This window comes from Schistocerca serialis, chromosome 1, assembly GCF_023864345.2.
Source record: "Schistocerca serialis cubense isolate TAMUIC-IGC-003099 chromosome 1, iqSchSeri2.2, whole genome shotgun sequence".
In the NCBI taxonomy this organism is placed as follows: Eukaryota; Metazoa; Arthropoda; class Insecta; order Orthoptera; family Acrididae; genus Schistocerca; species Schistocerca serialis.
The window spans coordinates 544502176-544514196 of NC_064638.1; positions in this window are offsets into that span (position 1 = coordinate 544502176).

Below are 12021 nucleotides of genomic sequence, written 5' to 3' on the forward strand. Positions count from 1 at the left end.
TAATATTAACCTGTTAATTGAAAGTGATGAAAAAAGACAGCTTTTGAGTATACTCAGCAGCTTCCACATGAAACCACTCTTTACAGATGCCACCAGAATAACAGAACTGTCATCATCTCTTTTAGACAATATTTTCACAAATATGGAGAATGGTATCACTGAGCCACTAAATGTAAACTTAGGTCTTTCGGATCACAATACACTATTAACATACATAAATTACTCTATCCCCAAGGCAGTAAAATATAAGTGGGGGTACAAAAGGCACTTCTACACAGAAAAAGTGAATACCTTCATCCAGTTGTTAGCTAATGAAACCTGGGAAGATGTCTTTGCACAAACAACAACCGAGGAATCTTTCAATGCTTTTTCTAGTACATTCATGTCCGTATTTGAGATGTGTTTCCCAAAAAAGCTCACAAAGATCAATGTCATGCCTAGGAACACAAGCCAGTGGATAACCCCTGCTATTAGAGTATCTAGTCAAACACTAAAACATACCAGTCAACTCAAAAAAGATAACAAAGATGAACACTTCACAGATTATGTTAAGACATACAAGAAAATTTACAGGCAGGTGATCAAAAAAGCCAAGACAATGCACAATGACAGTGTAATTGCTGGGTCAGCAAACAAATCGAAAGCTATATGGAATGTAGTAAAAAAAGAAATAGGCCCAAGAAAAAATGTTAGAAATCCAGATGACTTTGTTTTAAAAGATGATCAAGGTGTGCTAGTCAGAAATCTTACTTTAGCAAATTACATTAATGACTACTTCATAAATAGTCCAATCAATCTGAGTAAAAATTGTTCTAAGATTAGCAGAACATCAATCCCAGAAGAACAAAGTGTTAATTCATTATTGATACCTCCCACAAACAAATTGGAAGTTAATCGAATAAAAAAAACAATGAAGAATAAAATGTCCTCAGGGATTGACGAGATACCTTGCTCAGTCATGATGAGATGTGCTAGTGTCATATCAGACCCACTCTCACACATCATAAACATATCATTTTCAGAAGGTGTCTTTCCACAACGATTAAAAATTGCAAAAGTAAAACCATTGTATAAAAAGGGCAATATACATGAAGTGGGAAACTATAGACCAATAGCTTTATTATCGGTATTTTCAAAAGTAATAGAGACAGTCATGAAAAACAGAATTACAAATTACCTTGAGAAATTCAGTCTATTGTCTGTAAACCAACACGGCTTTCACAAAGGAATGAGTACAGAGTCAGCCATCACCCAATTCATTGAAAATATTGTAACGGGGCTAGATAAGAACAACAGTACAATAGGAATAAATTTGGACCTCTCAAAGGCATTTGATACTGTCCAACATGATATCCTGCTAGACAAACTAGAATATGTAGGTATACGAGGAGTAGCCAAAAAGTGGTTTCAGTCATATCTCCATAATTGGAAACAGGTAGTAGAAATTGCAACAACAAACAGTAAAAACCAAAGTATTGTCTACAGATCGGATATTCAGACTGTGCCAATTGGGGTACCGCAGGGGAGTGTTCTAGGACCTCTCCTATTTCTTCTTTACATAAATGATATCAAGATTCCAGTAAATGGTACTCATATAACCCTGTTTGTGGATGACACAAACATTGTAGTAACTGACATAAACCAGGTATTGCCAACATCTGCAACCAGAGTTATAGAATATTTGCAAAATTGGTTTGAAGTGAACAAATTAACCATGAATATCTCTAAAGCTAATTATATCCATTACAGGAAAGCAAAGTCACACTCTGATCTAGATCTCAGAATACAAAATAAAGAAATTGTGAGAGCTGCTACTACAAAATTCTTAGGTGTACATATAGACGAAAATTTAGACTGGAAATCCCATATCCTGTATCTCTCACATAAGTTAAGCTCTGCTTGCTTTTAGAGATGGGCAAACTGAAACACGTAAATGTTTCGAAACAAATGAAACAGTACAATGTAATGTTTCGATACGGTGTTTCGAAACAGTGAAACAGTTTGTTTTGTAATCCAATAAACCTACACATTTTATCATCTTGAATGTCTACTGTATAAGTATGTCCATATAAACACAAATGAGGTGTGAGAGCGCTAATCATATCGCAGAAAGTATGAAACTATCGTTTAGGCGTCTTGGCAGTTTTGTATTTCCTGCAGCAAATGCGCTGCTTTTGTGTCATGTGACTTTCATTCTTTTCAATTGGCTGAGGAAAGCCTTAGCTGAAGACAGAAGAACCACCATGAACGGAACTGGAGGTGGGAGCAAACTGCAGAAACAACAGATAAGCTACTGGGATTCCCACATTCCATCAGTATGGCTAATATACCCATCCTGCTAATTTCCATGCACACAAAAGGGAATCATTGTGGATAATAGACACAGTGACTATAGACTCACAAATAACGCCAAATAATTCGAATAAATAACAAAATATAACAGAAAAAAAATTTTGTGTTTCTAGGTGTTTCGAACCGTTACTATGAATTTACGATGCTTCCCGTTCACCATTACACTATCAGTGATATGTCAAACAGATTGCTTGCAATTATACCTGCATCAAATTTATATACATGTCTAATAACTGTCACTCAACGCCTTTTTTTTTTTTATTTAAAATGTTGTAGTCTTACTTGCGTTTCTTAATATGATTACTGTACATGAACAGAGAAGCGTATGTTATAAAAAAAAAGTGTAATTTAACTGAATGATTTTCACATATTTATTATTTTGAATGCGAATAGTATGCGTTGTTTTATTGTGTGGTTAGTGTTTATAAAGCAGATGTTACGCCATTTCGGAATAGGACAGTCAGCTAGAAACGAAGCTTTATTTTCGGATACCTTGAGCTTCATGCTATTGCTTGTCAAAAGATTTCGACACTCTTGAAAGTGTTTCATGAAGTGGTATGTTGTGTTTCAGTACCTGTGCTGAGCCCGAATCTCGTCCGACACAGAGCGGAATGAAACATCACTGTTTCGATACAATTAGTCCGTTCCTGGCGCAGGTGGACTCAAACAGTCTTATTTTGAAACAACGATACAGTTTCTGTGTCTGGCTCGAGACCCAAGACAAGGTTGGAATGAAACACCACTGTTTCGAAACAGTGAACCATAGCCGTTCCGAAACACTGAAACAGTTCCAGGTATCGATACACTGTATCGAAACATAGAAACAGTGGCCAAGTCTACTTGCTTTGCTTTACATGTTATTAGCTTTGTAAGTAGTAGGGAATGTAGCAGAGCTGTTTACTTTGCTTATATACATTCTGCTATTACCTATGGCCTCACCTTCTGGGGTCATAGTAAGAAAAATCTCAAAACCATCTTCACTCTACAAAAACGAGCTGCTAGAATAATTACAAACAGTTCAAGGCTAACTCCTTCAAAGCAATTATTTAAACAGCTGAATATTCTACCCCTACCGTGCCTCTATATACAGAAAAGCGTAATTAATGTAAAAAGAAATATTAACAATTTCCAATCCAACTCGGATCTACATACTTACAACACAAGAAAGTGCAATGACATTCATTTAAAAAGAGTTAACAAGGCTTTGGCGCAGAAACAAACAAACATACAAGGAAGCAGACTGTATAACAAACTACCAGTAAAGACAAAAGAAATAAAAAAATTGTCTTCATTTAAAGAAGCAGTATTCAAATTTTTAATGACCAACTGCTATTATAGTGTAAAAGAATACCTGGAATAGCTTCATATTAAACAATTATATTTATGTACTCTGTGCCAATAGTAATTTTATCTGACTGTTGCTATGATCTAAATAAATAATATGTACAAAAGTGCTAGAATTGTATGTGTTATATCTAAATATCAACTTTGTATTCCATGTAAAAAGTCTTTCTCATACACCAATGTAAATAATCAAAGTTGTACATGTTATTTCAATGTGGTCTGATGTTATGTAGTCTACTATGCACATCTGTATTTTGTATAGTATTGTTCACCCTATATGTGTGTGTGTATATATATATATATATATATATATATATATATATATATATATATCAATATTCCACGTGGGAAAAATTATATATAAAAACAAAGATGAGGTGACTTACCGAACAAAAGCGCTGGCAGGTCGATAGACACACAAACAAACACAAACAAACACACAAAATTCAAGCTTTCGCAACAAACTGTTGCCTCATCAGGAAAGAGGGAAGGAGAGAGGAAGACGAAAGGAAGTGGGTTTTAAGGGAGAGGGTAAGGAGTCATTCCAATCCCGGGAGCGGAAAGACTTACCTTAGGGGGAAAAAAGGACAGGTATACACTCGCACACACGCACATATCCATCCACACATACAGACACAAGCAGAAATATGTCTGCTTGTGTCTGTATGTGTGGATGGATATGTGCGTGTGTGCGAGTGTATACCTGTCCTTTTTTCCCCCTAAGGTAAGTCTTTCCGCTCCCGGGATTGGAATGACTCCTTACCCTCTCCCTTAAAACCCACTTCCTTTCGTCTTCCTCTCTCCTTCCCTCTTTCCTGATGAGGCAACAGTTTGTTGCGAAAGCTTGAATTTTGTGTGTTTGTTTGTGTTTGTTTGTGTGTCTATCGACCTGCCAGCGCTTTTGTTCGGTAAGTCACCTCATCTTTGTTTTTATATATATATATATATATATATATATACTATGTATTTTGGACGAAATCCATGCAATGTACATTGTCTCTGGATGAATAAACTACTACTACTACTATTCTTGCTCATGTCATATCCCGCGGAGTGCTGAGTTGGAAGCTGCTATCACAGTTGACCATGTTATCACTGACTCATATCTCCACTGCCTCTTCAGTAACAGAGTCCCAGAAACCTTTCGCTCTACACAGCCACTCCGTTTGTTCAAAATGAAATGTGTGTCTTTCAGTGAGGCTGTGCTCTGATACCCCGGATTTTCCTTTTGTATGAGGCGAACACTTGTCACATGTTCAGAGATGCGTTGTGTGAAGCAACGCTGCATCTGTACAGTATATTCTTTTCCACATTAACAGAAATGCTGTAGACAATGGTGTTTTTAGACTCAAGTTGTCCTTCACTGAGCTCAGCATATTCCCAATTTTTACTGGAGGATGGAAGATGGTTTTGATATTGTTCTTCTCCAGTATCCTGGCAATCTTTGCTGTGGGCAGCCCTGCGTAAGAAGTGTTTGCCTCGGACAAAAGGAAAAATCCACAGTAGTGGAGCACAGCCTCAGTGAAGAACAAATGTTTCAATCTGAACAAACAATGAGGCTGTGTAAAGCAAAAGGTCTCTGGGACTCTTTTATTAAAGATGCAGTGGAGATACGTGTCAATGATAACCTGGTCAACTGGGATAGAGGCTTCCAACTCAGCACTACATGGGATACAACATTAACAAGAATACAACAAGAGTGCACTGGTGGCAGCTGATGGAATAAACAGCCGCATCGAGGCAAAATGCCAGGACCCGGCGCCTGCAGTTCCACGCGCCACCGCGCCGATTTCTCTCATGCTTGACTGACCCGACTAGTGCCGGGGATGCAGAGAAGCCAGTGGGCCAGTGGCTAAAAAGACCCTGAAGAGACATGAACCCCACACTTCATCTGACGATGGCAAGTAAAACGACAGATAATGATGCATTCACTCGGCTGTCAACCCGAGAAGATTTTATCATCAGGACACATGTCATAAGGCCATGTCACATATGATATTTAGGAAGTGTATTTACAAAGTGTAGAAAATTTTGTATACTTGCAAACAAACTATTTGTTCAATTTGGAAAATTATAATTTTGTTAACTTGGAACCAACTTTATATTTTTTAAGAACAAATGTTTTTATTTCTATTTATTTCACTATATGAATGACAGAGAAATCATTTTCTTGTGATCCGCACAGACACTTTTCTTGCACTTAGCATAGGTTATTCCCTCTTCAATTCTTTTGATGGTGCATCTTTGGGCATTTCTATTCCTAGGATGTTGTATATTTGTCCTCCAAGCATTTCACTAATGTGGGAATTTGTCATTCTGTTCTTCATGTGTGATGTAACCACTGCAAAAGAAAGTTTCTTCAAAAAACACATCTCAAAAGTTGCTGTTTTTATGTGCTTGCGGCCTATTTATCTTGTAGATTACATAGGCATATAGGCCAGTGATTTGTCACTGTTTTAATGGATTTTTCGTGACATAACTTACTAAAATCATCCACGCCCACTTCAGTGAAATTATAGTATTCAACTGCAGCAGATATCTACCCGATCTGATGAATTCCAGCAATTGTATGCATGGATGATTGAGGGCTACTGTTTTATTTTTCTTCAGGCAGAAAGAAACAGGCGTCTTCAGATCATCATACAAAACTTTGATTGGTTGGTTGGTTGGTTTGGAGTATAAAGGGACCAAACTACAGGGTCATCAATCCGCTTTTCCTGACACAAGCAAGGCTCAACACCACACCTAAAAGGAAAACTAATCGAATGAACAAAAAAGGGGGACAACATACACCACAAGGAATAGCAGAAGGTATTAAAACCATAGAGCATATGGTCTGGGCTGGCTGATCGCAATAATAAAAGAAGATGAGCCAGCCACTTTGCAACACATTAAAATGTCCACTCCAAAAATACAAGGCGAGATGAACACATGTAGGGAAAAGATGACCACGAAGACAAACAAATGCAAAGGAAGTGTGACAGAGTTAAAATGGAGGTAGGTTAGTGACCTCAGAGAGCAGGCTAAATGCCCACCCTTAGATGGTACGATAAAATACCACCCCCCCCCCCCCCCCCCCCCCCACACACACACACGAATAAAACATAAAACTAAATCTGCTGTTGATGCATTATCGCCCCACACCGATCGTAGGGCGCTGGGAAGGTTAAATGTCCGCCGCAGAGCAGCTAAAAGTGGGCAGTCCAGCAAGATGTAGACGACAGTCATATGTGAGCCACAGTGACGATGACATGGAGCCTCACGATGGAGGAGGTAGCCACGTGTCAACCACGTATGGCCAATGCGGAGCTGGCAGAGAACCACAGAGTCCCTGCGAGAGCCACGCATGGAGGTCTTCCACACATTTGTAGTCTCCTTAAGGGCACGCAGTTTGTTGTGCGTACTGAGATTATGCCATTCCATCTCCCAAAGCTGAAAAACCTTGCAAGGTAATTATGATCGCAGGTCAGTTGCACAGACACCACTCTCCAGATGCGGCTTCCGTGTAGCCTGTCAGCAAGTTCATTTCCTGGGATACCGACGTGGCCTGGGGTCCACACAAACACCACTGAATGACTGGACTGTTCCAGGGCACAGATGGACTCCTGAATGGTCGCTGCCAAAAGATGATGAGGATAGCACTGGTTGATAGCTTGTAGGCTACTCAAGGAGTCAGTACACAGGAGAAATGACTTGGCTGGGCATGAGTGGATGTGCTCAAGAGCATGAGATATGGCCATCGGCTCTGCAGTGAAAATACTGCAGCCATCTGGCAAGGAGTGCTGTTCTATGTGTCCTCCATGAACACAGGCAAAGCCAATGTGACCATCAGCATCAAGCCGTCGGTGTAAACCACTTCATGGCCTCAGTGCTCGTCAAGAAATGAGAGGAAGTGACAGCGGAGAACCGCGGTGTGAACTGAGGCCTATGGGCCACGTGAAGGTCCAGACGAAGATGCGGCCTAGGTATACACAATGGAGGTGTACGTGAATGGACCTCAAGTATAGATGGTAAAGGCAAGGACTCCAGTTCAGATAGAAGGGATCGGATGCGAACTGCAATTGTAAGCCCTGACCTGGGCAGCCGATGCAGGAGATGAACCGCCGTGGGTGGGAAAAGGAGACAGTAATTCGGATGCGCAGGAGAACTACGAATGTGTGCAATGTAACAGGTGAGCAACTGCAAATGCCTGATCTGCAATGGAGGGACTACAGCCTCTGCCACGACGTTGGTCACCGGACTCGTCCTAAAAGCTCCCGTCGCTAGTCGAATGCCACAGTGGTGCACTGGGTCGAGTAAATGCAATGCTGAGGGTGCCACTGAACCATAAACCAGACTCCCATAGTCAAGGTGGGATTGAACGAGGGCTCTGTAGAGCTGCAGCAGCCTAGAGCGATCTGCACCCCAGTTGGTGTTGCTCAGGCAGCAGAGGGCACTGAGGTGCTGCCAGCACTTCTGCTTAAGCCGACAAACGTGAGGAAGGCAAGTCAATCGGGCATTGAAAACCAGTCCTAAAAATCGATATGTCTCCACTACAGTGAGGGGCTCATCAATAAGGTAAAGTTCTGGTTCCGGATGAATGGTGCAATGCCGACAGAAGTGCACAGCACATGACTTTGCGGCCGAAAACTGGAAGCAGTGGGCTAGAGCCAATGACTGCGCCTGTAGGCACTGCTCAGCAACACAAGTACTGGTGGAGCAGTACGAAATGTAGAAGTTGTCTGCATGCATAGAGGGTGAGACAGACTTTCCTACAGCTGCTGCTAGACTGTTAATGGCCACTAAAAATAGAGATACACTCAATACAGAGCCCTGAGGGATCCCGTACTCATGGATATGGGGGGGAACTATAGGAGGCACCAACTTGGACATGGAAAGTACAAAGCAACAGGAAATTCTGGATAAAAATCAGGAGCGGGCCTCTGAGCCCCCACCCGTATAATGCGGCAAAGATATGTTGCCAGGTGGTGTCATATGCTTTTCGTAAATCAAAAAAGATGGCAACATGGAGTTGGTGTTTGGAAAAGGCTGTTTTGTATTGCATACTCTAGGGACACAAGATTATCAGTGGTAGAGCGACACAGGCAGAAACTGCCCTGGCACAGAGCCCGTAGGCCATGTGACTCCAGGATCCAACCCAAGTGCTGACACACTATAAATTCCAGCAGCTTACATAGAACATTGGTGAGGCTGATGGGCTGATAGCTATCCACATCAAGCGGTTTTTTTCTAGGTTTGAGCACTGGTATGATGGTGCTCTTCTGCCAGTATGATGGAAAGACGCCATCACACCACATCCAATTGACGATCACGAGGAGATGTTGCTTGTAGTAAGACGAGAGATGTTTAATCATCTGACTGTGGATCCCATCTGGCCCAGGAGCTGTGTCGGGGCAATGTTACCATGTGGGGGAGATTCAACGATGACAGCAGAGGTGAAAGTGCCCCAGTCTGCCTTGTTTAAAGCACATCTGGGCATGCATCTGTGGGCCTGATGCCGGGGCAGTGACAGGCAGATGGGGAAGTGGTCATCATCACACAGGTCTGTGCTCTCTAGTGGATAGATGGGAGAATGGCAGGAGTGAAGGTTGAGAGATCAATGGCTGAATATGTGCCATGTGACACACTGAAATGTGTGGGGGCACCTGTATTTAAGAGGCAGAGGTTGAGTTGCGACAGTAAATTTCTGACATCTCTGCCTCAGCCATTAAGCACGGTGCCATTCTAAAAGTGGTTATGAGAGTTAAAATTTCCCTTAAGTAGGAAAGGTTTAAGGAGTTGATCAATCAGTGCAGCCAATGCATTCAGGGGTACTGCACCATCTGGAGGAACATATATGTTGCAGATTGTTATTTCCTGTGTCGTCCTTATTCTGACAGCTACAGCTTCAAGAGGGCTTTGAAGGGGCACAGTTTCACTACAGACTGAATTCAGGACAGACACAAACTCCACCTGACTCGCTATTATAGTCACTATGGTTCTTTTAATATCCCCTATAGCCGTGGAGGGCAGGGGTCCGCATTTCCAGGAAGCAGGTTTCCTGAAGGGCAATGTAGAAAACAGGTGTAAAGCTTAACAGTTGCTGTAGCTCAGCCAGATGATGGAAAAAACCGCCACATTTCCACTGGAGGATGACGTTATCGTGAGGCTGGGAAGGCATGAAGTGCGCAAGGAGGCGGGTTATGCCTCAGGGTCACCTGCTGCCACCGATTGAGTATCTGTAGCCATTTCTATGGTGGATGAGGCATCAGTGAGAGCCAGGTCCAGAGGGGATGCTAAGATCTCCACAGCATTCTCAGATGCAGAACTGATGGGGAGTGGTGGTGTTGCGGCCACCAGACGGCCCTGTTTCTTAGCAGACTACTACTTCGTTTGCTTGCTCTCTCACTTCTCTTTAGGGGCTTGCTGGGAAGATTTCTCTGAAGCAGCTTCAGGCATGGAGGAAGACCATGAAGCTCTTCGTCCAGCAGCTTTTGGCTCCTTGAGGCACTGACAAGTGTCCGCCGTGGCATTAGTGGAGACCTGGGGGAGAGAGCCTCAAGGGACCCCTACTGCATGAGAGGGGTCGGAGGAGGCTGTTGCTTCTGCAGCAGGGGGGAGAGGACCGATGTCTCCTGCGATTGGGGGGGGGGGGGCTTGACCCCGAATTAGGTACTTTGGGAGCAATTGAGGAAGATTTGCCCCTTACCACCAAGGGGGCAGATGTATTCTGGTGGCCTGGAGCACCCACTGTTCATGGCACAGAATGAGGAACCACTGACACTTGGGACGGCAATGGTGACTCAGCTACAGCATATGTCGATATCAACCTAATAGGGTGTAATGTTTCCAATTTATGTTTAGCCTCTGTGTAAGTCAACCAGTCCAGGGTCTTGTACTCCACGATTTTCCACTCCTTTTGAAGCACTGAGCAGTCAGGCGAGCAAGGGGAATGGTGCTCTCCACAGTTGAAGCCAAGTGGAAGGAGGCGCACATGGAGTATCTGGGTGCAGTGGACGTCCACAGTCTTGACATGTGGCACTGGAAGTGCAGTTGGAAGACATGTGCCTGAACTTCCAGCACTTAAAGCACCGCATAGTGGGAGGGATGTATGGTTTAACATCACAGCTGCAAACCATCACCTGACCTTTTCAGGCAATGAATCACCCTCAAAGGCCGAGATGAAGGCACCGGTAGCAACCCCGTTGTCTTTGGGTCCCCTGTAAAGGCACCGGATGAAATGAACACCAACCCCCCCCCCCCCCTCCCCATTCTAAATTAATGCAGAGCTCGTCGTCAGACTGCAGGAGGAGATCGCGATGGAAAATGATCCCCTGGACCATGCTGAGGCTTTTAGGGGGAGTGACAGAAACAGGAATATCACCCAGCTTGTCACAGGCGAGTAACACTCGGGATTGGGCGGGGGATGCTGCTCGAATCAAAACTGTGCCACCGAGCGACCGCTACGGTCGCAGGTTCGAATCCTGCCTCGGGCATGGATGTGTGTGATGTCCTTAGGTTAGTTAGGTTTAAGTAGTTCTAAGTTCTAGGCGACTGATGACCTCAGAAGTTAAGTCGCATAGTGCTCAGAGCCATTTGAACCAAAACTGTGCCGTTTTGCATCTTGGACAGTGCTGTCACTGCTCCAAACTTATCCTCAAGGTGTTCAATGAAAAAATGAGGCTTCAGAGGTAGAAAGGAGTCCCCATCAGTTCTGCTACACACTAAAAACGGAGGCTAATATGGCTCTCTCCATTCTGTAGCCCTAAGTTTCTCCCACGGTGTAGCGAGGGAGGAAAACAATTTAGGGTCATAGCTGTCAGTGCCATGCAGTCGCCAGCAAGAGATGATTTAGTCTGCTTCACTGCGGGTCATCTGTCCTGATGCCACTCCAATCAGAGGCTCTCCCCACAGGCATCACCCAGCCACAGCAAAAGTCACCTGGCAGAGGCCATTGCCGGGAGTCCTGATGCCCCAGGAAGACAGACATCTACTCCTTGCCATACGAGGGAAGTTTACAGCTCAGACATCAGCAGTGCGATCCCTGTGTTGTCAGGGGGCTACCACCAAATAGGTACATGATGGCCCCACCACAACAGACTGGCTACCGAGCTGGATACTGGGCACAGAGAAATCCAATACTGTCATGGGGGCGAAAGAGGACAGGAGACAACAGAAGAAGATGACATATTGCAGTAAGTGTGCTTGCCCAAATAGTTGAATTGCAGGTGGAGATGCAAAGCCATGACAAGAGATTCAGGAGAGTGAATCTAAGGGCACTATGGATAAATCATGCACCACGTAAGGCGTCCTTCCCCATATGGCCCGCACTTCTCTAGAATTTGG